At 43.7% G+C, this 23,394-nt stretch overlaps 1 protein-coding gene across 1 annotated transcript in view; it reads right to left on the bottom strand.

The window, feature by feature from the left end:
• Nucleotides 1–23,394, bottom strand: part of pinx1 (PIN2 (TERF1) interacting telomerase inhibitor 1) — a 102,748-nt gene that overhangs the window by 1,180 nt on the left and 78,174 nt on the right. The window lies entirely within an intron of this gene.

A 23,394-nucleotide genomic window follows, 5' to 3' on the forward strand; every position in this document is an offset into this window, starting at 1 on the left:
AGTCCAGTTTTTAAATGTACAAGTTGACATTCAGAACAGAGCTAACTAACATAATAATGATACAGGGCCTGATACGTACTACCAAATTGTAAAACATTTTTGTTATACAATAATAGTCACACGCTTTTTGTCTTTTGAAGTACTTCACAGTTCGAATAAGCATGGAGATGATTCAAAACAACTATAAATTCAACCTTATTATGTACTGTGAATGGGGCTTATGCACAATTCAACGGTCAACTTTTATTTACGGTTCATTTGCGGTGGGGCTGGGTGACAGTGAGGTATAACATCTTTCTCTCACCACTAGAATCTGAATGCAGCTGCTGTGAGAAAAATTGCCATTTTCTGGTAGGTGCAACAGCCCCAAGTGAAATGCGCTCGGGCAGATTCACCTGAGTTGCTAGTGGCCATGATCATACAGCACAGAACACTGCATGGCAAGTGTGGAAAAATTAAAACTTCACACGTGTACAAGAAAGGACGGCCCCCAGAAGTCGAGCTTAATGCATTAATATACAATTTCAATCTTAACTTCCTTCAATGCTTTCACAAACTCACTGGTATGCAGGGGCTCCATATGGTGCTTCTGATTATTGAGACATTGGGGGCAATTTTAACCCGCTCCTCCCCCCCCCCACGACGGGCAGGAGAGGGTTGGGAGGGGTTAAATCGCCAAATATGCGAAACCCGACTCCAACCTGCCGCGAACAAGCCCGTTTAACGGTGGGTTTGGGGGCGTCCAAGTAACCCGCTCTGGAAAGGTGGGTCAGTCATTATAATGTATAAATGTGGCTCTGTTCCTGATATTTTAGCAGCCATTTAAATCTAACACTGGCCAGTTGGGTTTCCCAGGGCTCGGGAAATCCAGCAGCTAAACGGAGGCAGGAGCAGCAGGATCCAGGAAGTAAGTGCTCTTTATTGGCTAGCAGCAGGAGTGCTCCCCACCCCACCCCCCAGCCCCGGTCCCCCCCAAGCAAATTTTCTGCCGTGATCGGCCGACGCCCCCCCTCCAAACCCGCAATGTCCCCTGGTCGCCCCCGCCCCCCCCCCCCCACGATTGCCGGTCTATCCCTGCCCACCCCACCAATCAGCCCACGATGTTTCCAGGTTGCTGGGGACCGTCCCCAACTGCGACATTCTAACACTGGCCAGCCTGTCAATGTGGCCGGGTGCCGGGCGGGAAACGGAGTAGAACCAAACAATAATGAGGTCCTGCCGTTAAATTCAGCAAGACCTTCGTGTTCCCGGCATTTCCTGGCACCACCCCCCCACCCTCCTGCAAACACACGCCCCCACTCCCTCCCCGCAAATATCGGGGCCGCTATCTCTGATGGTTGCTTCCCCCTGGTTGATGAATAACAACTATTGCAATCAGGTTTAAATTCCTTGAGTTTAACCTACTTCTTCATAAAGAATCATGCAGGTGTGCAATGTTACTGTTCAAGCTTAAAAATAAAGCTAAGTATGCAAACATAAATGTAGATTAATGCTATATAGCAAGCAATCTGTTGAAAACACACACCTTTGGGATGGTGAAAGTGTTAGTGTTAAAAAAAAAGTATCAGATCACATGTGTCTCTAAACCATGCGCACTTTACTTACCTTCTTTAGTTGTACCTGCAAGTAATGCCAACTAGCACTGGTTCGCAAAGATGAGTATCTCAGAAGGGCACTGTGCACTGCATGAGGCACATGCTAAAAAATGCTAATTGCCCACATCAGGCTGAAAACAATAAATAAATAAAGAAATCTAATCAGAAAGCTTTGCTGTTGTTGGCCTAATGCATGGCTACCCTCAAAGAATAGGCCACAGTGGCTTCAAAAGCTTTGGTCTATCTTAACAAGATAGAGATAACTGGGGTAAACAAGGTTTTGGATAGGATTGCTAAAAAAGTGACCTAAACCTCAGCTTTTCATTCATTCAATTGCCAGCATTCATCTATAATTCTGCACCGTAATCTATCTACATAGCAAAAAACGGTTACTGGGAGTATCAAACATAAATATTAGGGGACTGAAGTACAAATTATTCACAAATTGCACGGTGGTACATATCAGGAACATTAGCAAATTGGCTCGGGCATAAAAGGACATGCAGAATAAATTCAAAGGAGATGCACAATGACCAAAATGAATGACAAAGGGAAAATTTGGGTCAATAACTTCTACCAAACCCAGAACATATGAACCAATGATCCAATCTTTAAAACTATCAAACCAGCAACAGATTAAAACAATATAGATATACACACATATATAGATATACACACACATAGTTATAATCCAAGCTTCTCAAAGTTGGTAGGATATATTCAATCCTGTCAGGCTAACAAAATTAAATGTTGTGCGCCAAGAATTGGTTTATATATGGCACAAGATTATTGACGAATAGTGACATTAAAGAGATGTTACAAAGGAGCCGCAACTATGTAATTTCTCCTCTTTTCCCAACACCCCCCCTTAAAAAGAACTTTGCGTCCCTCCCAGTCTATTGCATACGACAAAGATTCTTCTTGCTTTCAATGTGATAAACTTCACTGACTGTTAAAAATATTACAAGGTAAAACGAAACTGCTAGCCATCTTTATTTCTCTTTGGGTTTTATATTATAGTACAATAATGTCTGATTGCAGTAAATTCTGACTAGACTCAAGCTCTTCACTGCCTATTTCAGAGACGAATACCCATCACTCAAATTCACTGATAAAGAAGCCAGAGGAATCTTTTTCAAATCCAGGACCTTGGAAGAGAGCAGATGGTGTCACACTGCAGTCCTGTAGAGTGGATAGGGGTTGCAGCAAACGACATCCATTACTGGAAGTAGGTTCCTCCCCCCCACCCGATAAATGTACTAAGCCATAGGAAAGTCACTCATTTCCTATTATTTTCTTATACAGTCTGTTTCCTACAACTACAGTTTCAGAAGTAATGATCCAGGCTTTGAAAGCTTGTAGGAACCACAGGTAAAATGTGCAATCGCTGATGCAAATACAGCGCAATGATGTGTCGCATTTTAAACTAAACCAATGGTATGTAAAGGAATTTGAATTAGCAGAAAGAAAACAGCATTTTTTTTTAAAAAGCTATTTTGGAAGCTTTCACATCTACAAAGGCCCAGTGGCCAAGAAATTAAAATTTGAAAAACACAGCCTGCTAAGAAAAGTGAATTTAAATTTATTTTCTTGTAGCCAAAATTGGGCACAGTCCTAAGAACAGCTCAAAACACACAACACGCCAACTGGAAAATTACACTGTGGTCACATTAGAGCAGGTGTGTAGCACTGTAATTTCTAAGGAAATAATAACATTAACATAAACAGATTCAAAAAGGATTTAGAGGACTGAAAACACTTCAAACACTTACTAAGCCCTTTGACAAATAGAATCAAACCACTGACAGAAACTACATTTTGATTATGAATTTAGACAAGAGTTGTCGGTTTCATTTTATGCTTTTAGTACTTTGCAATGTTTATAGAACAGAACTTTCCCATGCCAATAAACTTTTGAATAACTATTAAAAATACCAAGTTACAATTGGGGGTACAAACTATCTTCTTCAGTTTTTAGAGTAGTTGCTTTAGAATAGTTTACTATCGTGCATGGTAACATTACAATAGTGACTACAATTCAAAAATACTTTGTTGGCTGTGAAGCATTTTGGGATACATGAAAGGTAAATAAATAAATGTAAATTCTTTCTTTTCTTTCAAAAACAGTGGTGGAAACAGAATCCATAGTAGCTTTTAAAAGGAAGTAGAATAATGAAGAAGTAACATCTACTTCTGCAGATTTACTTTGCTCAGTATTTAGAAAACTTAGAACATGGCAAGTACATTTTTGAAAATTGCAAAGGATTTTTGATATTTAAAGAGTTATATTTTATTAATGGTGGTAATTCTACAAGAGGGCATATTCTTCGATTTAGGAGGGCGAAAAGCGGTTTAGATTTAACTACTTTACATAGCATGCAGTGGACGTAAGGAATAAACTGCCAAGTGAGGTAGTGGGGGCTGATTATATCAACAAATTCAAGATTGAATTGAATTAAGTACCTGGCAATTTGATAGAGGCATTGTGGGGTATGATATTTTCTAGACACAGGAACGAACTAGATGGACTGCAGTGGTCTTTACTGGTCCTGTACGACCTATGTTTCTAAATGGCAATTTCAATTTTCATTTGAAAAACTGTTCTGCCATTTTATGTAAAACTTTAACTAGGTTTTTAAGAGTAAAACGTGATCACAAGTAAGTAGCATTCATTTTGGGTCAGTTCACATTAAGTTTAGGAATAGTGAAAACAACTGATCCCTGGCCTTCACTTAACAAAATTTGTTCTTGGGTGTGGACACTGCTGGCAAGGCCTCATTTATTGCCCATCCCTAGTTGCCATGGGGTGGTGGTGGTGGGCCTTGTTCTTCAGCCATTGCAGTGATGGTACTCCCACAATGGTAATAGGTAAGGAATTCCAGGATACTGACCCAGTGACGTTGAAGGAACAATAGGGATATATGTCCAAGTCAGGATGGTGTGCCATTTGGAGGTGACAGCATTCCCACAACATTGCTCCTCTCTTCCTTTTCGGTGGCAGCAGATGCAGGGGAGGGGAATGCTGTTGAAGTAACCTTGGTGAGTTGCTGCAGGAGGGGGGTGAATACCGAGTCCCATGGCAGGGGCACCAATTACATGAACTCTGTCCTGGATGAGCTTCTTGAGTGTTGTTGCGGCTGCACCAATTGAGTGAGTAGTGAGTATTCCATCACGCTCCTGACTGAGCCTTGTAGATGATGAAGAGGCTTTGAGGGATCATGAGTTGAGCCGTAAGTCACAAAGCACCCAACTTCTGCTCTGCTCTTGTAGGCAGTGTTAATATGGCTGGTTCAGTTCAGCTTCTGGTCAGTGGTGAGGCCCCCACCCTCAACCCTCCTCACTCTTAAGATGCTGATGGTGGAGGACTCGGTAGTGGTGGTACCATTTAAAGTAAAGGGGAGATGACCGTCTTGAACAAGATAAAGACAGTCATTGCCTGCCACTTATGTGGTGCGAATGTTACCTGCCATTTGTCAGCCCAAGCTTGGATGTTATCCAGGCCCAGCTGTTGGCTCTCATTGGCTGCTTCATTATCAGCGGAGCTGAGAATAGAGCGGAGCATTGTGGAATCATCAACGAACAGCCTTGCTCCTGACCCTATAATGGAGGAATGTCATTGATGTTTCGATCAAGGACGCTTCCCCGAGGAACTCCTGCAGTGGTATGCAGCTAGATCTGATGCACAGGTGTTCAGCATTAAAGCCAGAATGTTGCCAGGGCCCATAGCCTTTGCTATGCCAATGCACTTAGCTGTTTCTTAATGTCATGTGGAGTGAATCAAATTCGATACCGTGCAACTACGATGGTGGTAACCTCAGGGGAGGCCAAGTAGGAGCATCCACTCGGCATTTCTGGCTGAAGACACGTGCAAACACTTCAGCCTCATCTCTTGTGCTCACATGATGAGCTCCACCATGTTCAAGGATCGGGATATTCATGGAGTTCCTTCCTCCCGTTAGTTACCTGGTTGTCCACCACTATTCTTGGCTGCATATGGTGGGGCTACAAAGCTTTGATCTGATCCATTGATTGTGGGACTGCTTAGCTCTGTCTATAGCCTGCTGAGTTGGGTCTTTAGCATGCAGGTAGCTCCGTGTAGTAGTTTCACTCAGTTGATGTCTCATTCTAAGATCTGTCTGGTGCTGTTCCTGGCACGTCCTTCTACACTCCACACTGAACCAGGGTTGGACTTCTGGCTTGATGGTGATCAAGGAGTGAGGGATGTGCCAGGAAAAATAAACCAAAAACTGCAGACGTGGCTAGCACGTTTCAGGAGGTGGTAACCCCGCAGCTAAAGAGAATTCAGGAGGAGAGGGAGTGGGTGGCCAGGCAGTGCAGGAATCCCGTGGGACCGTGACACTCACAAACCGGTATTCAGTGTTGAATACCAGTAAGGGTGATGACACCTTGGACGAGTGCAGTCTGGAGCAAAACCATGGCAGTGTGGGAGACTCGGCTGCACAGGGGGGCACAAGTGTAGAAATGCAGTTGCTATAGGGGATTTGTTAGTCAGGGGGATAGACAGGCATTTCAGCAACTGCAGATGTGAGTCCTGCATAGTGTGTTGCCTCCCTGGTACCAGGGTAAAGGATATCACTGAGAAGGGCAGAAAATGTTGGCACATTTTCAAACAGTGGTGTACCCCAGGGGTCCATATTAGGACCACTGCTCTTGTTGATATGTATTAATGACCTGGACTTGGGCATAATTTCAAATTTTGCAGATGACACAAAACTCTGAAATGTAGTAAACAATGTGGGAGATAGTAACAGACTTCAGGAGGACATAGACTTAGTGAAATGGACAGACACATGGCAGATGAAATTTAATGCAGAGAAGTGTGAAGTGATACATTTTGGTAGGAAGAATGAGGAGAGGCAATATAAACTAAATGGTACAAGTTAAAAAGGGGGTGCAGGAACAGAGATCAGGGGATGTATGTACACAAATCTTTGAAGGTGGCAGGCTTTATTAATAGATGCATAGAGTACAAAAGCAAGGAAGTTATGCTAAAGCTTTATAAGCACTGGTCAGGCTTCTGTTGGAGTATTGTGTTCAATTCTGGACACCACACTTTAGGTAGGATGCCAAGGCCTTAGAAAAGGTGCAGAAGAGATTTACTAGAATGGCACCAGGAATGAGGGACTTCAGTTATATGGAGAAACTGGAGAAGCTGGGGTTGTTCTCCTTTGAACAGAGAAGGTTAAGAGGAGATTTCATTGAGGTGTTCAAAATCATGAAGAGTTTTGATAAAGTAAATAAGGAGAAACTGTTTCCAGTGGCAGAAGGGCTGGTAACCAGAGGACACTGAATTATAATGATCTGGAATACACTGCCTGAAAGGGTGGTGGAAACAGATTCAATAGTAACTTTCAAAAGGGAATTGGATAAATACTTGAAGGGAAAAAATTTACAGGGCTATGAGGAAAGAATAGGGGATTGGGACTAACTGGATAGCTTTTTCAAAGAGCCGGCAAAGGTACGATGGGCCGAATGGCCTCCTTCTGTGTTATGATATTAGTTCTTAAAAGCTGTATTCCAGAAAAGATAGTGCCCCTACTGGCATAAGCACTTGTTTTCTTAGAACCCTATTTGAGGAATTAACTACTAATTGGCTTCCATTTTACCTTTTGGTGTTCTGCAGTATATAGTTCCACTTGAATGGAAAACAGCAAACATCGGGGGAAAAATTGGATAAACATGATCCGCTATTAACGCGTGCCTGATGTCCTCCAATCTGCATGCCAAATCTCAACAATCTGACTATCTGAGTTTGTACCATGCCTGCGAGAGTGCATGCACCAAGGTTCTCAGCTGATGCACTAGAGGCCTTGGTGCAAAAGGTGGATGGAAGGAGGAACATCCTATATCTGCATTTTGAGGGGGGGGGGGGGGGGGGGGGAGGGGGGTGCGGGGGGCAAGAGGCCCTCCAGACATATGCCCAAAAGGCAGTGGGAGGGGCAACGAGGGGCGAAGTCAATGCCAGGCAGTGCAGGAAAAAGTTCAATGCTTTGACACGAGTGGTCAAGCTGGGTGAGGTCAACTGTCAAGTGGCGTCTTCTACCAACTGCACCACTAGCCGCATCCACTGCTCCACACACTACACCCCCTATCACTGACATACCAACAAACTCTCTCAAACAGTACTCAACTCTGTCAATCAGATGCTTCCTCTCATCCTTATACATTACCACTGTTGCAAGCTGCCCATCCACAACTCACAGGCCACACACTGGCAGCTATTCAACCATGACAGGCACATCAGAGGAGCCGAGCCGAGCGGAGGGAGCGTCCGATAAAAGGCGGGATTTCAGAGCGCTGAGAACAGCTGAGAGGAGCCGAGCCGAGCGGAGGGAGCGTCCGATAAAAGGCGGGATTTCAGAGCGCTGAGAACAGCTGAGAGGAGCCGAGCCGAGCGGAGGGAGCGTCCGATAAAAGGCGGGATTTCAGAGCGCTGAGAACAGCTGAGAGGAGCCGACCGGAGCTGCGACCGAGTTCGAAGTGACGTCAGAAATCAGATCGGGACGCGACACAGGGGAGGCACCTGATTGGTGAGTAGGTTCAGGTGAGTATTTCTACTGATCGACAGGAACTGAAGTGAAAAGAAAGGGAAGGTCTGCAGGTCTTATAGGAAGTAGCGTTTATTTTTTAGTGAATCAAGGTCCCTAGTGTAGTTAACATTCTCTAAATTGAGAACAATTTAAAGGAGTAAACTCCTTAAAGGGAGTGGTAAGTAGTTTTTCTTTCCTTTTTTTTTCTCTTGACATTGTAGTTGTTCTTAAGCTAATTTAAGGGTTAAGTCATGGCAGGAGATCCCAGCGCCGTGTCATGTTCCTCTTGTGGGATGTGGGAATTCAGGGCTCCTTCCTGTATCCCTGATTCCTTCACCTGCGGGAAGTGTGTCCAGCTGCAGCTATTGTTTGACCGCTTGACGGCTCTGGAGCTGCGGATGGACTCACTTTGGAGCATCCGCGATGCTGAGAAAGTCGTGGATAGCACGTTCAGTGAGTTGGTCACACCGCAGATAAAAATTACTGAGGGAGATAGTGAATGGGTGACCAACAGACAGAGGAAGAGTAGGAAGGCAGTGCAGGGGTCCCCTGCGGTCATCTCCCTCCAAAACAGGTATACCGTTTTGGATACTGTTGGCGGAGATGGCTCACCAGGGGAAGGTGGCAGTGGCCAGGTTCATGGCACCGTGGCTGGCTCTGCTGCACAGGAGGGCAGGAAAAAGAGTGGCAGAGCTATAGTGATAGGGGACTCGATTGTAAGGGGAATAGACAGGCGTTTCTGCGGACGCAACCGAGACTCCAGGATGGTATGTTGCCTCCCTGGTGCAAGGGTCAAGGATGTCTCGGAGCGGCTGCAGGACATTCTGGAGGGGGAGGGTGAACAGCCAGTTGTCGTGGTGCATATAGGCACCAACGATATAGGTAAAAAACAGGATGAGGTCCTACAAGCTGAATTTAGGGAGTTAGGAGTTAAACTAAAGAGTAGGACCTCAAAGGTAGTAATCTCAGGATTGCTACCAGTGCCACGGGCTAGTCAGAGTAGGAATGACAGGATAGCTAAGATGAATACGTGGCTTGAGAGATGGTGCAAGAGGGAGGGATTCAAATTCCTGGGCCATTGGAACCGGTTCTGGGGGAGGTGGGACCAGTACAAATTGGACGGTCTGCATCTGGGCAGGACTGGAACCAATGTCTTAGGGGGAGTGTTTGCTAGTGCTGTTGGGGAGGGTTTAAACTAATGTGGCAGGGGGATGGGAACCGATGCAGGAAGTCAGTGGGAAATAAAGTGGTGACAGAAACAAAAGGCAGTAAGGGAGAGTGTACAGAACATGACCGGACAGATGGTCTGAGAAAGCAGGGCAAAGACCAAGGGAAGACTAGATTAAACTGCATTTATTTCAATGCAAGAAGTCTGATGGGCAAGGCAGATGAACTCAGGGCATGGATGGGTACATGGGACTGGGATGTTATAGCTATTACTGAAACATGGATAAGGGAGGGGCAGGACTGGCAGCTCAATGTTCCAGGGTACAGATGCTATAGGAAAGATAGAGCAGGAGGTAAGAGAGGAGGGGGAGTTGCGTTCTTGATTAGGGAGAACATCACGGCAGGAGTGAGAGGGGATATATCCGAGGGTTCGCCCACTGAGTCTATATGGGTAGAACTGAAAAATAAGAAGGGAGAGATCATTTTGATAGGATTGTACTACAGACCCCCAAATAGTCAACGGGAAATTGAGGAGCAAATATGTAAGGAGATTACAGACAGCTGCAAGAAAAATAGGGTGGTAATAGTAGGGGACTTTAACTTTCCCAACATTGACTGGGACAGCCATAGCATTAGGGGCTTGGATGGAGAGAAATTTGTTGAGTGTATTCAGGAGGAATTTCTCATTCAGTATGTGGATGGCCCGACTAGAGAGGGGGCAAAACTTGACCTCCTCTTGGGAAATAAGGAAGGGCAGGTGACAGAAGTGTTAGTGAGGGATCACTTTGGGACCAGTGATCATAATTCCATTAGTTTTAAGATAGCTATGGAGAAGGATAGGTCTGGCCCAAAAGTTAAAATTCTAAATTGGGGAAAGGCCAATTTTGATGGTATTAGACAGGAACTTTCAGAAGTTGATTGGGAGAGTCTGTTGGCAGGCAAAGGGACGTCTGGTAAGTGGGAGGCTTTCAAAAGTGTGTTAACCAGGGTTCAGTGTAAGCACATTCCTTATAAAGTGAAGGGCAAGGCTGGTAGAAGTAGGGAACCTTGGATGACTCGGGAGATTGAGGCACTAGTCAAAAATAAGAAGGAGGCATATGACATGCATAGGCAGCTGGGATCAAGTGGATCCCTTGAAGAGTATAGAGATTGCCGGAGTAGAGTTAAGAGAGAAATCAGGAGGGCAAAAAGGGGATATGAGATTGCTTTGGCAGATCAGGCAAAGGTGAATCCAAAGAGCTTCTACAAATACATAAAGGGAAAAAGGGTAACTAGGGAGAGAGTAGGGCCTCTTAAGGATCAACAAGGTCATCTATGTGCGGAACCACAAGAGATGGGTGAGATCCTGAATGAATATTTCACATCGGTATTTACGGTTGAGAAAGGCATGGATGTTAGGGAACTTGGGGAAATAAATAGTGATGTCTTGAGGAGTGTACATATTACAGAGAGGGAGGTGCTGGAAGTCTTAACGCGCATCAAGGTAGATAAATCTCCGGGACCTGATGAAATGTATCCCAGGACGTTATGGGAGGTTAGGGAGGAAATTGCGGGTCCCCTAGCAGAGATATTTGAATCATCCACCTCTACAGGTGAGGTGCCTGAAGATTGGAGGGTAGCAAATGTTGTGCCTTTGTTTAAGAAGGGCGGCAGGGAAAAGCCTGGGAACTACAGACCAGTGAGCCTGACATCTGTAGTGGGTAAGTTGTTAGAGGGTATTCTGAGGGACAGAATCTACAGGCATTTGGAGAGGCAGGGACTAATTAGGAACAGTCAGCATGGTTTTGTGAGAGGAAAATCATGTCTCACGAATTTGATTGAGTTTTTTGAAGGGGTAACCAAGAAGATAGATGAGGGCTGTGCAGTAGACGTGGTCTACATGGACTTCAGCAAAGCATTTGACAAGGTACCGCATGGTAGGTTGTTACATAAGGTTAAATCTCATGGGATCCAAGGTGAGGTAGCCAATTGGATACAAAATTGGCTTGACGACAGAAGACAGAGGGTGGTTGTCGAGGGTTGTTTTTCAAACTGGATGCCTGTGTCCAGCGGTGTGCCTCAGGGATCGGTGCTGGGTCCGCTGTTATTTGTTATTTATATTAATGATTTGGATGAGAATTTAGGAGGCATGGTTAGTAAGTTTGCAGATGACACCAAGATTGGTGGCATTGTGGACAGTGAAGAAGGTTATCTAGGATTGCAACGGGATCTTGATAAATTGGGCCAGTGGGCCGATGAATGGCAGATGGAGTTTAATTTAGATAAATGTGAGGTGATGCATTTTGGTAGATCGAATCGGGCCAGGACCTACTCCGTTAATGGTAGGGCGTTGGGGAGAGTTATAGAACAAAGAGATCTAGGAGTACAGATTCATAGCTCCTTGAAAGTCGAGTCACAGGTGGATAGGGTGGTGAAGAAGGCATTCAGCATGCTTGGTTTCATTGGTCAGAACATTGAATGCAGGAGTTGGGATGTCTTGTTGAAGTTGTACAGGGCATTGGTGAGGCCACACTTGGAGTACTGTGTACAGTTCTGGTCACCCTATTATAGAAAGGATATTATTAAACTAGAAAGAGTGCAGAAAAGATTTACTAGGATGCTACCGGGACTTGATGGTTTGACTTACAGGGAGAGGTTAGACAGACTGGGACTTTATTCCCTGGAGAGTAGGAGGTTAAGGGGTGATCTTATAGAAGTCTATAAAATAATGAGGGGCATAGATAAGGTCGATAGTCAAAATCTTTTCCCAAAGGTAGGGGAGTCTATAACGAGGGGGCACAGATTTAAGGTGAGAGGGGAGAGATACAAAAGGATCCAGAGGGGCAATTTTTTCACTCAAAGGGTGGTGAGTGTCTGGAACGAGCTGCCAGAGGCAGTAGTAGAGGCGGGTACAATTTTGTCTTTTAAAAAGCATTTGGACAGTTACATGGGGAAGATGGGTATCGAGGGATATGGGCCAAGTGCAGGCAATTGGGACTAGCTTAGTGGTATAAACTGGGCGACATGGACATGTTGGGCCGAAGGGCCTGTTTCCATGTTGTAACTTCTATGGTACATCACCCAGACACACATCCCGCTTTCTTGCAGGAGAAGGTGGCGCATAACAGGAGACAGCAAGTGGCAGCAACATTTAGCCCCTCAAGCCAGTTCGGCCATTCAATGAGATCATGGTTGATCTGTGACATAACTCCATATACCCGCTGTAGCCTCATATCCCTTAATACCCTTGGTTCACAGAAATCTATCAATCTCAGATTTAGAATTCACTGCCGTTTGCAGAAAAACATCCCAAACTTCTCCCACTCTTTGAGTGTAGAAGCATTTCCTAACTTCACTCTTGCAGGTTCTGGTTCTAAATGTTAAGCTATGTCCCTGCGTCCTAGTATTCAAGTCTAGGAGACCTCCAAACACAGTTGCAAATGCATCAGCAGCCAGAAGCAATAATCCAGCCACTAACCTGTAAATCCTGCACGGTCCCTTTAAACAGCACTGGTGGGGGGCGGGGTCCTCCAGGTAATCTAAGACATGTTCAGATGGTCGTGGTTAAGACTGTGCAATCAGTTGAGCGTTAAGTCCCAAAATGGTGTCTATCACTTTAAATCAGCATGCGCTAATACCTATACCAAGGTGGCGCCTGGCATGCGCAGCCAAGACGCCATCTTGGCACTTCAGGAGGCCGTGCAGTGCCCATCGTGTCCTATCAAAAGAGGGGATCAGTAACCATTGAAAATTATCTGTACTGCAATTACAACAAAACTCTTCGAAGTCATTTTGGTTATTTGTTTAGCTTCAAAGCAAAATGGCACACTTGTGATTGTCATTATGGCCAGAAAGAGGGAGATTCTCTCTGTGCCCAGTGCTAAGTCAGAATAATAGTTCTCAAGTTTTCTAGTTAATTTCATAAACTGACATCCCAGTCCTGTTGAGAAGTTAACCTTTTGTGTCACGTCTGGCAGTCCATTGAATTGATAAGCGACTTCTTCAGAGAATATAAACATTGGGTCATTATAAATGGTCATTCATTGTCTTGTTGCAAAACCTATAAAGGGATCTCAAGTTTATAGATTTTGCATTGTCATGTGTCTCGAAGGCCGCCTTGGAGACACACGACCACGCAAAATCGTCGAGCAGAAATTGATAGCCAAGTTCCGCACCCATGAGGACGGCCTCAACAGGGATCTTGGGTTCATGGCACGCTACACGTTACCCCACCAGCGAACAAATGTTATCTGTTTTTAACATAACGGGTCATTTGCTGTCTTTTCTATGTTTCTGCCTCTCTATCTCTGTGGGTTTTTTTTGGTGGTTTGTATATTCGGAGACCTTGTAGGTAACACCTGTCTGTCTGCACACTGATTGCCTCGGCAACGGGCAGTTGAAAGGACTGTCTGTAATCACCAAGTATTGTTCTGTAATTTATAAATGCGAAAGGTTCGAGGATTTCATTTCCACAACATTCACCTGAGGAAGGAGGAAGCCTCCGAAAGCTTGTAAATTTCAAATAAAATTGCTGGACTATAACTTGGTGTTGTAAAATTGTTTACAATTGTCAACCCCAGTCCATCACCAGCATCTCCACATCATGGCTACCATCGACACCACAAACTGCCGGCTCACAGTGGAAAGGATATCCAAGAAGATCGCGCATATAGACACAGACATCCAGTTTTTACAGAGCTGCAAGAAAGCAGACAAGATCCCGAAAGGACTACAGATCACGAACCCACTGAAGTCCACATACAACTCTGATTACGCTGAGAGACTCTGCCGTCGTACCTCTCGCACACTCTGCAACCATCTCGTACACCAACTCTACAGCAGACGCCGCAACCTCGAAACTAAGATAGAGTCCATACTCTCAACCTGTACTCAGGACACAGCAGACCAGCTACGAGATACCGCCAAACAGACGAGGCAACGGAACTACGCTGCCTACATGAAAACCAAGAGCAGGAAGCTTGAGAAACTTGGCATCACCACCAGCATCGACCAAGCTTCCCCTGGTACCACGATTGCAAACACAGGGAAGTCTATCGTCAATTTGTCCGACCACACCCTTCAACCAGACGAAATCGAAGCTCTCAGCCGAGGGCTCAATTTCTGCCCCACCACCAAAATGGACCCCACTAGTCTCGCGGCGGACACAGAGGAATTCATCAGGAGAATGAGGCTCCGGGAATACTTCCACAAAGCCCAAGATTTCAGCAGCGAACCCAATGACACAATCAACGATCCGGAACAGCAGACAGAGGGATCCGCGGTACAGCAACCGAAGAGGAAAGAGTCACACTGGACTCCTCCGGAGGGTCGCTGCCCTCAGCTTGACATGTATGCTCAAGCTGTCAGGAAATGCGCCAATGCCAGATTCATCAGCCGCACTCAGAAGACAGTCCAGAATGTCACCCGAGCACAACGCAACGCCATCAATGCTCTCAAGACCAACCGCAACATCGTCATCAAACCAGTGGACAAAGGAGGAGCCATCGTCATACAGAACAGAACGGACTATTGCAAAGAAGCATACCGACAACTGGACAACCAGGAACACTACAGACGGTTACCCGCAGATCCGACCAAAGAACACACCCACCAGCTCAACAAACTGATCAAGACCTTCGATCCAGACCTTCAAAGCATCCTACGCACTCTCATCCCACGTACTCCCCGCGTGGGAGACTTCTACTGCCTCCCAAAGATACACAAAGCCAACACACCCGGACGTCCTATCGTATCAGGCAACGGAACCCTGTGTGAGAACCTCTCTGGATACATCGAGGGCATCCTGAAACCCATCGTACAGGGAACCCACAGCTTCTGTCGCGACACTACAGACTTCCTACAAAAACTCAGTACCCACGGACCAGTTGAACCAGGAACACTTCTCACCACGATGGACGTCTCGGCACTCTACACCAGTATCCCCATGATGACGGCATCGCTGCGACAGCATCAATACTCAACACCAACAACAGCCAATCTCCAGACGCCATCCTACAACTCATCCGCTTCATCCTGGATCACAATGTCTTCACCTTCGATAACCAGTTCTTTACCCAAACACACGGAACAGCCATGGGGACCAAATTCGCACCCCAATACGCCAACATTTTCATGCACAAGTTCGAGCAGGACTTCTTCACTGCACGGGACCTCCAACCAACACTATACACCAGATACATCGACGACATTTTCTTTCTATGGACCCACGGCGAGGAATCACTAAAGAGACTACACGATAACATCAACAACTTCCATCCCACCATCAAGCTCACCATGGACTACTCCTCAGAATCAGTTTCTTTCTTGGACACATGAATCTCCATCAAAGACGGGCAACTCAGCACCTCACTCTACCGCAAGCCCACGGACAATCTCACAATGCTCCACTTTTCCAGCTTCCACCCTAACCACGTCAAAGAGGCCATCCCCTATGGACAGGCCCTGCGAATACACAGGGTCTGCTCAGACGAGGAGGAACGCGATGGACACCTACAGACGCTGAAAGACGCCCTAGTAAAAACGGGATATGACGCTCGACTCATCGATCGACAGTTCCGACGGGCCACAGCGAAAAATCGCATAGACCTCCTCAGGAGACTAACACGGGACGCAACCAACAGAGTACCCTTTGTCGTCCAGTACTTCCCCGGAGCGGAGAAACTACGCCATGTTCTCCGCAGCCTTCAACATGTCATCAATGACGACGAACACCTCGCTATGGCCATCCCCACACCTCCACTACTCGCCTTTAAACAGCCACCCAACCTCAAACAGACCATCGTTCGCAGCAAATTACCTAGCTTTCAGGAGAACAGCGTCCACGACACCACACAACCCTGCCACGGTAACCTCTGCAAGACATGCCAGATCATCGACACAGATACCACCATCACACGAGAGGACACCACCCACCAGGTGCATGGTTCATACTCCTGTGACTCGGCCAACGTTGTTTACCTCATACGTTGCAGGAAAGGATACCCCAGAGCATGGTACATTGGCGAGACCATGCAGACACTGCGACAACGGATGAACGGACACCGCACAACAATCGCCAGACAGGAGGGTTCCCTCCCAGTCGGGGAACACTTCAGCAGTCAAGGACATTCAGCCACCGACCTTCAGGTAAGCGTACTCCAAGGCGGCCTTCGAGACACACGACAATGCAAAATCGTCGAGCAGAAATTGATAGCCAAGTTCTGCACCCATGAGGACGGCCTCAACAGGGATCTTGGGTTCATGTCACGCTACACGTTACCCCACCAGCGAACAAATGTTATCTGTTTTTAACATAACGGGTCATTTGCTGTCTTTTCTATGTTTCTGCCTCTCTATCTCTGTGGGTTTTTTTGGTAGTTTGTATATTAGAAGACCTTGTAGGTAACACCTGTCTGTCTGCACACTGATTGCCTTGGCAACGGGCAGTTGAAAGGACTGTCTGTAATCACCAAGTATTGTTCTGTGATTTATAAATGCGAAAGGTTCGAGGATTTCATTTCCACAACATTCACCTGAGGAAGGAGGAAGCCTCCGAAAGCTTGTAAATTTCAAATAAAATTGCTGGACTATAACAGATATCAAATCAGACACTTGTCGCTCACAAAATGAAATCTGAAAACAAAAGCTACTTTCTAAATAATTATTACCAATAGCAATTATTAAAAGATATTCCAAACAAAACAAGTGATTTTTCTTCATGGCAAAATTCACATTACACTAGCATACTAAAATTATATAAAAATACTTCATCGAGTGTAAGCATAATTGGAGTGAGAGATAATGCTTCCAGTTTGGGTGCTAATGAGAGTAGAATTTTCGCAGCTCTCCCAATCTCTCGTCGTAACTTGCGCCAAACGTAAAATATCACAAAATGCTGATGTCCCCAGCTTCATAAAAGCAGTGGCCTCAGTATGTGGCACCTCGCTAGTGATCCCACGCTATGTCAAAGCAGCTCCATTCACAAGCAATCTTCTCTGGTTTAGCCAATTTTCAGTCCATCTTAGAAATCTGCTTCCTATTTCATGCCTTTCTGTCTTATGGAATAACTGCTCGTGTGGCATAATATTAGAAGCTTTGCTGAAATCTGAATATATTGCATCCACAGAATTTCTGCTGTCAACAAGATCTATCATTTCCTCAAAGAGTTCTAGTAAATTTGTTAGGCAAGACCTTCCTTAACTCCATATTGACTCCCTTTTACTATAACTACTTATCTAGCTGTTTCATTATGCCTTCTTCATAGAATGCTTTCTAATACTGATAGGCAAATTCAGCTGTGTTTATTTCCCTTTTTAAAGCTGGGTGTTAAATTAGCTACTTTCCACTCCTCAGCCACTGCTTCTGATGATTCCCTAAAGATGGTGACAAGGACATGACCAATTTCACTAGCCACTTCTGTAAGTACTTTTTATGAAGTCCGTTCAGGCCCGGTGCCTTGTCTAATTTCCTCAGTCCTTCAGTGACCATCTTATTTGAGATTTCTATTTCAAAGAAAGAAAGTGGTAAAGGGGAATGTGAGTCTATTAAAGATGGATGCAGGCAAAACTATAACAGATAATAAGGAAAAAGTAGACTTGTTAAATGAGTACTTCGTATCCATCTTCACAACATAGGAAGAGGACAAAATACCTGCGGTACAAGGAAACCTAAAAATAACACAATGGGCGGAACTCAGTGATTGGATATAAGTTTTTTAAAATGGTAATGGAGAAAATAATGGGACTTAAGATTGACACCCAGGGTATTAAAAGAAATAGGTGAGGAAATTACAGATGCATTGATCATAATTTTCCAAAGGTCTCTAGATTCAGAAATTGTGCCTTTGAATTGGAAAATTGCAAATGTCATTCCGTTATTTAAGAAGGGAAGGAGTGAGAAACCAGGTAACTACAGACCTGTCAGTTTAACATCAGTTGTGGGGAAGTTACAGGAATCTGTCATCAGAGACAGAGTATCAGCTGATCAGAGAGAGTTGGTGTGGATTTGTGACGGGTAGGTCATGTCTGACCAATCTAGTTGAATTTTTTGAGGAGATCATTAGCATAGTGAATAGGGAATGTCTCTGGATGCCCATATGGTCTTTGAAAAGGGATTTGATAAGGTTCCGCGCAAGAGATTATTAGCAAAAACGAGAGTGCACGGAATTGGTGGTAACCTTGTGACATGGGTCGATGATTGGTTGGAAGGTAGAAGAGAGTAGGGGTAAAAGTTTTATTCTCCGATTGGCAGGATATGACAAGTGATGTTCCCCAGGAATCTGTACATGGGCTTCAGCTTTTCACCATATATATTAATGACTTGGATGAAAAAGTAGAGTTGTGTATCGAAGTTTACAGATGACACTTAAGTTAAGAGGCAAGTAGGTTGTGTGGATGGGAGCAGGATGTTACAAAGAAACACAGACCAATTGAGTGGGCAAAACTATATCAGATGAAGTTCAATGTGGGGAAGTGTGAGGTTATCCACTTGATCTGAGAAACCTAAATCGGAATATTTTCTTAAATGGGAGAGACTAAGAGCTGTGGAAAAGCATAAGAGTTTAGGTGTCCATGTATAAAAATCACTAAAAGCCAGTGCAAAGGTACAAAAAGTAATCAAAAAGACTAATGGAATGTTACCCTCTATCTCAAGGGAGTTGGAATACAAAAGTGAGGAAGTGATGCTTCAGTTGTACAGAGCCTTAGTCAGACCACATCTGGAGCAGTGTGTTCAGTTTTAGGCACCGAATCTCAGGAAAGATATATTGGCCATGAAAGGGGTACAGCGCAGATTCGCCAGAATGATACCAGGGCTTAAAGGGTCAAATTATGAGGACTGGTTGCATAAACATCCTTAGCTGATTGAATACCATCTATTTTACTCTGGTTACTTGGACGTGTATATTGGTATCATCAGTAAATTTTATAATATAGTACTAGAGGTACTTTCCCTCACATCATGAATAGTGCAAACAAGAGGGGACCCAGAAATAACCCATGTGATGTCCACTAGTCACTGCCCCTCGGTTTTTTTCCCATTTATCACTACCTTTTTCACTGTGTTCCTTCAACAGTTTTCAATCCAACTAGCTTATGAACTAGCAGCTATTTGCAAATATTTGCATGATTTGCTCATCACTGAAGTGTTCAACATTTAGCCTTGCTTACATGTATATATGATCGAAGTATTTATAAGCCCTAAAAATGTTATAAGTTAATGCTAATTATGCCACAGCCACCAGTAGTAACTTGAAATCAAGAATGTTTCTACCACAGTTGAGTGTAGTTGCTGAATTTTGACCAGGAATTTTCCTAATCAGTGAAAATGTTCTTGATAAGTGCCTGAGAGATGTTTGTGCGATAAGTAGTACACTTGCACTCACATCTGAAAGCTCTTTACACACATAAGTACTCTTGAAGTGCAGTAACTGTTATATGGACAGATCATATGATACAGTGCAAGAGCTGAAACTCAGAAGTAGTCTACTAGCTTGAGATGTACAACATATTAATGGGATTACTAATTTTTAGAAGACTGGTGCCTACCTGGTTTTCAAAAACATTTTATTTTTGCTCAGTGTATGGTGTTTGACTTGGGCGACAAAAGTCAGTGGTAGAGTGAATTCTAATGAACAATTTGATTTTTATCTCTGGGCTGTTGTATCAGAGTGTACAGTTACTTGGGCATAAATTGTCATATTTCATATAACTGCTAGCAATATTAAAGTGAAAAGAATACAAATAAGTACAGGATTTATATGCTTTTATGTTAAATTCGGGATTGTTTTTCCTTATAGTCTCTTCCTTTTGACCATCTTCTATTGAAGGTTATGGCTAATGCAGGGTTACAGGTAGCAGTGATCCTCTGATTGTTTGGCATTGTAAATTGTGTTGTGTTTAGGCAGTGAGCATCATCAGTTTGACCGTGGGAATTGTCACAGCTCAGCCAGACACTGCTTTTTATTCAGCTTGCATATATTCGCCCTTCCAACAAGGGTTACTGGATAGTGATCAGGAGGAGGGCTATTTTATTTTCTGCTGTGGCAGGGACATTGAGACCAGTAGTGTCGCCACAGCTACATTGATTAAAGCTGACTAATTTAGCCTGGACCTTCCTGGTCTCTACAATGATACCTTTTGAAGAAAAATGTATTTCTACCAATAGAATTTGTTGCCATTGCAATTAGACTTTTAAAGAATATTTTGTCATGTAAATCGTGTTGAATCTCTTAATATTGTATTTGCAAAATAATTTATTCCTTGCTCCCATTTAAAAAGAGGTGGACGAAATTGCAAAAATTAATTTAGGGAATAAGGAGAGGCTTTGATGCAGGAAATGTAGAATTTGCACACCCAGTCTCTTGCTGTGGGGAAGGGGTGTCACTTTAGAGTCATCGCCTCCGTCCTCACTGATCTCTAAAACCTTACTGCCCCCCAGTGCATTGATTTCATAGTCCTTGTCTGCAAATCCCTCCATGGCCTTGCTCTGCTTCTGCAGCCTCTTCCAGCCCTATGCTTCAGCCTGCACACTATTCACCTTCCTGCCTGGCATTCTGCTCCCACTTCACGTTTGGTAGCAGTGCCTTCGGTTATTCTGCCGCTACTGCTGTTACCACTTGTTGTTTTAAAAAGTGTATTATGTTTTTCTTTAAAAACGCCTCAGTTGACCAAGAAAGTAGCATATATTTAATTTTTGTCTATCTTGGATTAAGATTGAAGTGGGTGATATTGGTAATTAGTGGTTTGATGTGAAATTTCTTGGCATGCTGTTTTAAACCAGTTTGTTTTAATCGTGGACAGAAGACTTTCATACAAATTTATTTGTTACTTGCACAGTGCAATTTCAACCCATCTAGGTTTTGTAAATGCAATAACAGTGCAGAGTGAGTTATGTTTTGAGTTACAGTTGTTGCTGTTTGTTTGAATTGTCTTCGGTGCTGTGAAACTTTATTTCTTCTAGATGTTTCAGTCCACACTTCATAGTACGCAGTTTATGAAGAGCTAAGACAATAACATGCATTTATATGGCGCTTTTAAGGTAAAAATACACCCCAAGCCGCTTCACTGAGGCACAACAAAAAAAAGTGGATTGAGGTTTCTTAAGGAAGTCAAGCTTTGAAAATCCTCCATGATTGCGGAAAATCTCCTAATGTCATAGTTGTTCAAATATTCCATTTTGTACCATAATAATGTATTCAATTTACAATAATTGTATTTTTCAATGACCTGCTTTTGCTCCCGACTGTTCCCTGGTCGCTTTAAAAATCCCATACTCATCTGTCAGTTTTTTGTTTGACTAGAGGGAGGCATCCACCTAGCTGTCTCCATGCCCTGGTAGCTCTGTGCTTAGTGGAGCATGAACCCAGCATTCCCATAAATTCAGGTATATACTACTGGAGTTACGGTTTCAGAGATCAAAACGACTACTGTTGTGTAACTAATGCCAAAGAGCTTTTTTGGCTTTTGTGCTGTTTCTGTATCATGCAAGCATTATGGGGTGTGGCACACAAATCACTGGTAATGGGTTTTTTAAAGTTCTTCCTGTTTCTTATCCCTGAAAAGATAGTTACAAAACTTTGTTTTGTGGGGTGCACTGTATGAAGTGAAGTCATTCTAATGTAAGATGATTAAACTTGAATCATTTTTATACTGCTTTCATTAGTAGTGGTTTGTAGTTGAATTCTGAGAAAAAGTAGCCACGAAGAACAATTTGATCCTAACATTTCTGTGGTGCAGTGCAGAGTAACCGCTTATTAACTAAACTGTTTTGATCTTCATGGTATAGCGGTGCAGTATTACTCTTAGTCGGAACAATGACACTATGTGCCCATGTGAGATTTGGAGCGTGCACCATGCAAACTCTTAAGCTTAGATGCAAGGTAGTTTAATAACGTGATCTCACACTTCAGCCCAAGCATTCAAAATGAGCTATTTTTTAAAAATAACTTGTTAAACACTATTGTCATCTTTGAAACTTGCATATCTGGGAAAATAATGATGCATATAAGGTCAGATTTAGAAACAGACATGTAGTTAGGTAGCAGTTTGCTTAGGCATGGCCGAGGTTATGCTTTGGTAGGAGGACACGAGCTGAACCAGCAAGGAAATGTGGTCAACACATTGCGTCCACTGGACACGAGTGCCAGAGAGATGGCTTTGGGATACTCTATGGTGGAACTGGTGTTTATTTGTTTCCAATAAATGGATTAATTAGTTACTAGAAAATAAAATGGCACAAAAAACTTCTGCAGCTATGTCCTGGGACTGAGATGATTGGCCTCCAACAACCACAACCGTCTTCATTTGTGCCAGGTATGACTCCAGCCTCTGGAGAGTTTTCCCCTTGATTCACATTGACTTCAATTTTACTAGGGCTCCTTGATGCCACGCTCAGCCGAATGCTGTCTTGATGTTAAGGGCCATCACTCTCACCTCATCTCTGGGATTCAGCTCTTGTGGCCATGTTTGGACCAAGGTTGTAATGAGGTCTGCAGCAAAGTGGTCCTGGCAGAATCTACACTGAACATTGGTGAGCAGGTTATTGGTGAATAATTGCCAATTGAGAGCACCAGTTGATGACTCCTTCCATCATTTTTGCTGATGACTGGGAGTTGGCTGATAGGGCAGTAATTGGCCAGGTTGGATTTATTTAAAAATATGACCGGACATTGAATAGAATGACGACAGGGCACACTGTTTTAAATATTGTATAAGAACGTAGTAAAGTACAGGTCCAGTAAAGACCGATGTCTAGGAAAATATCACATCCTATGATACCTCTTATGTTCTTCTCTCATTTTTCGCTAGATATTTAACCAATTGTTTCTTGAATTTTTTTGATCCAATGCTATGTATCAATAAAAGAAATAGGTCAAGTTTAATGCTGAGTGTTTTTTTTGCAACATTCCATTTTCCCTCCTATTTTCATTTGGCAATAGAACATTAATTTCCTGCCACTTTCACATGATTTATTTTTTTACTATATTAGAAAGCAGAAAATGAAAAATATTTAATTAATCAATGTGTAATAAATAGTCATTGAGGCTGATATAAAATGTTTAGTGCTTAAGGTTTTCTGGTGAAATTTGTGCTCAATCGGAAAAG

Source organism: Heptranchias perlo, chromosome 5 (genome assembly GCF_035084215.1).
Source record: "Heptranchias perlo isolate sHepPer1 chromosome 5, sHepPer1.hap1, whole genome shotgun sequence".
NCBI lineage: Eukaryota > Metazoa > Chordata > Chondrichthyes > Hexanchiformes > Hexanchidae > Heptranchias > Heptranchias perlo.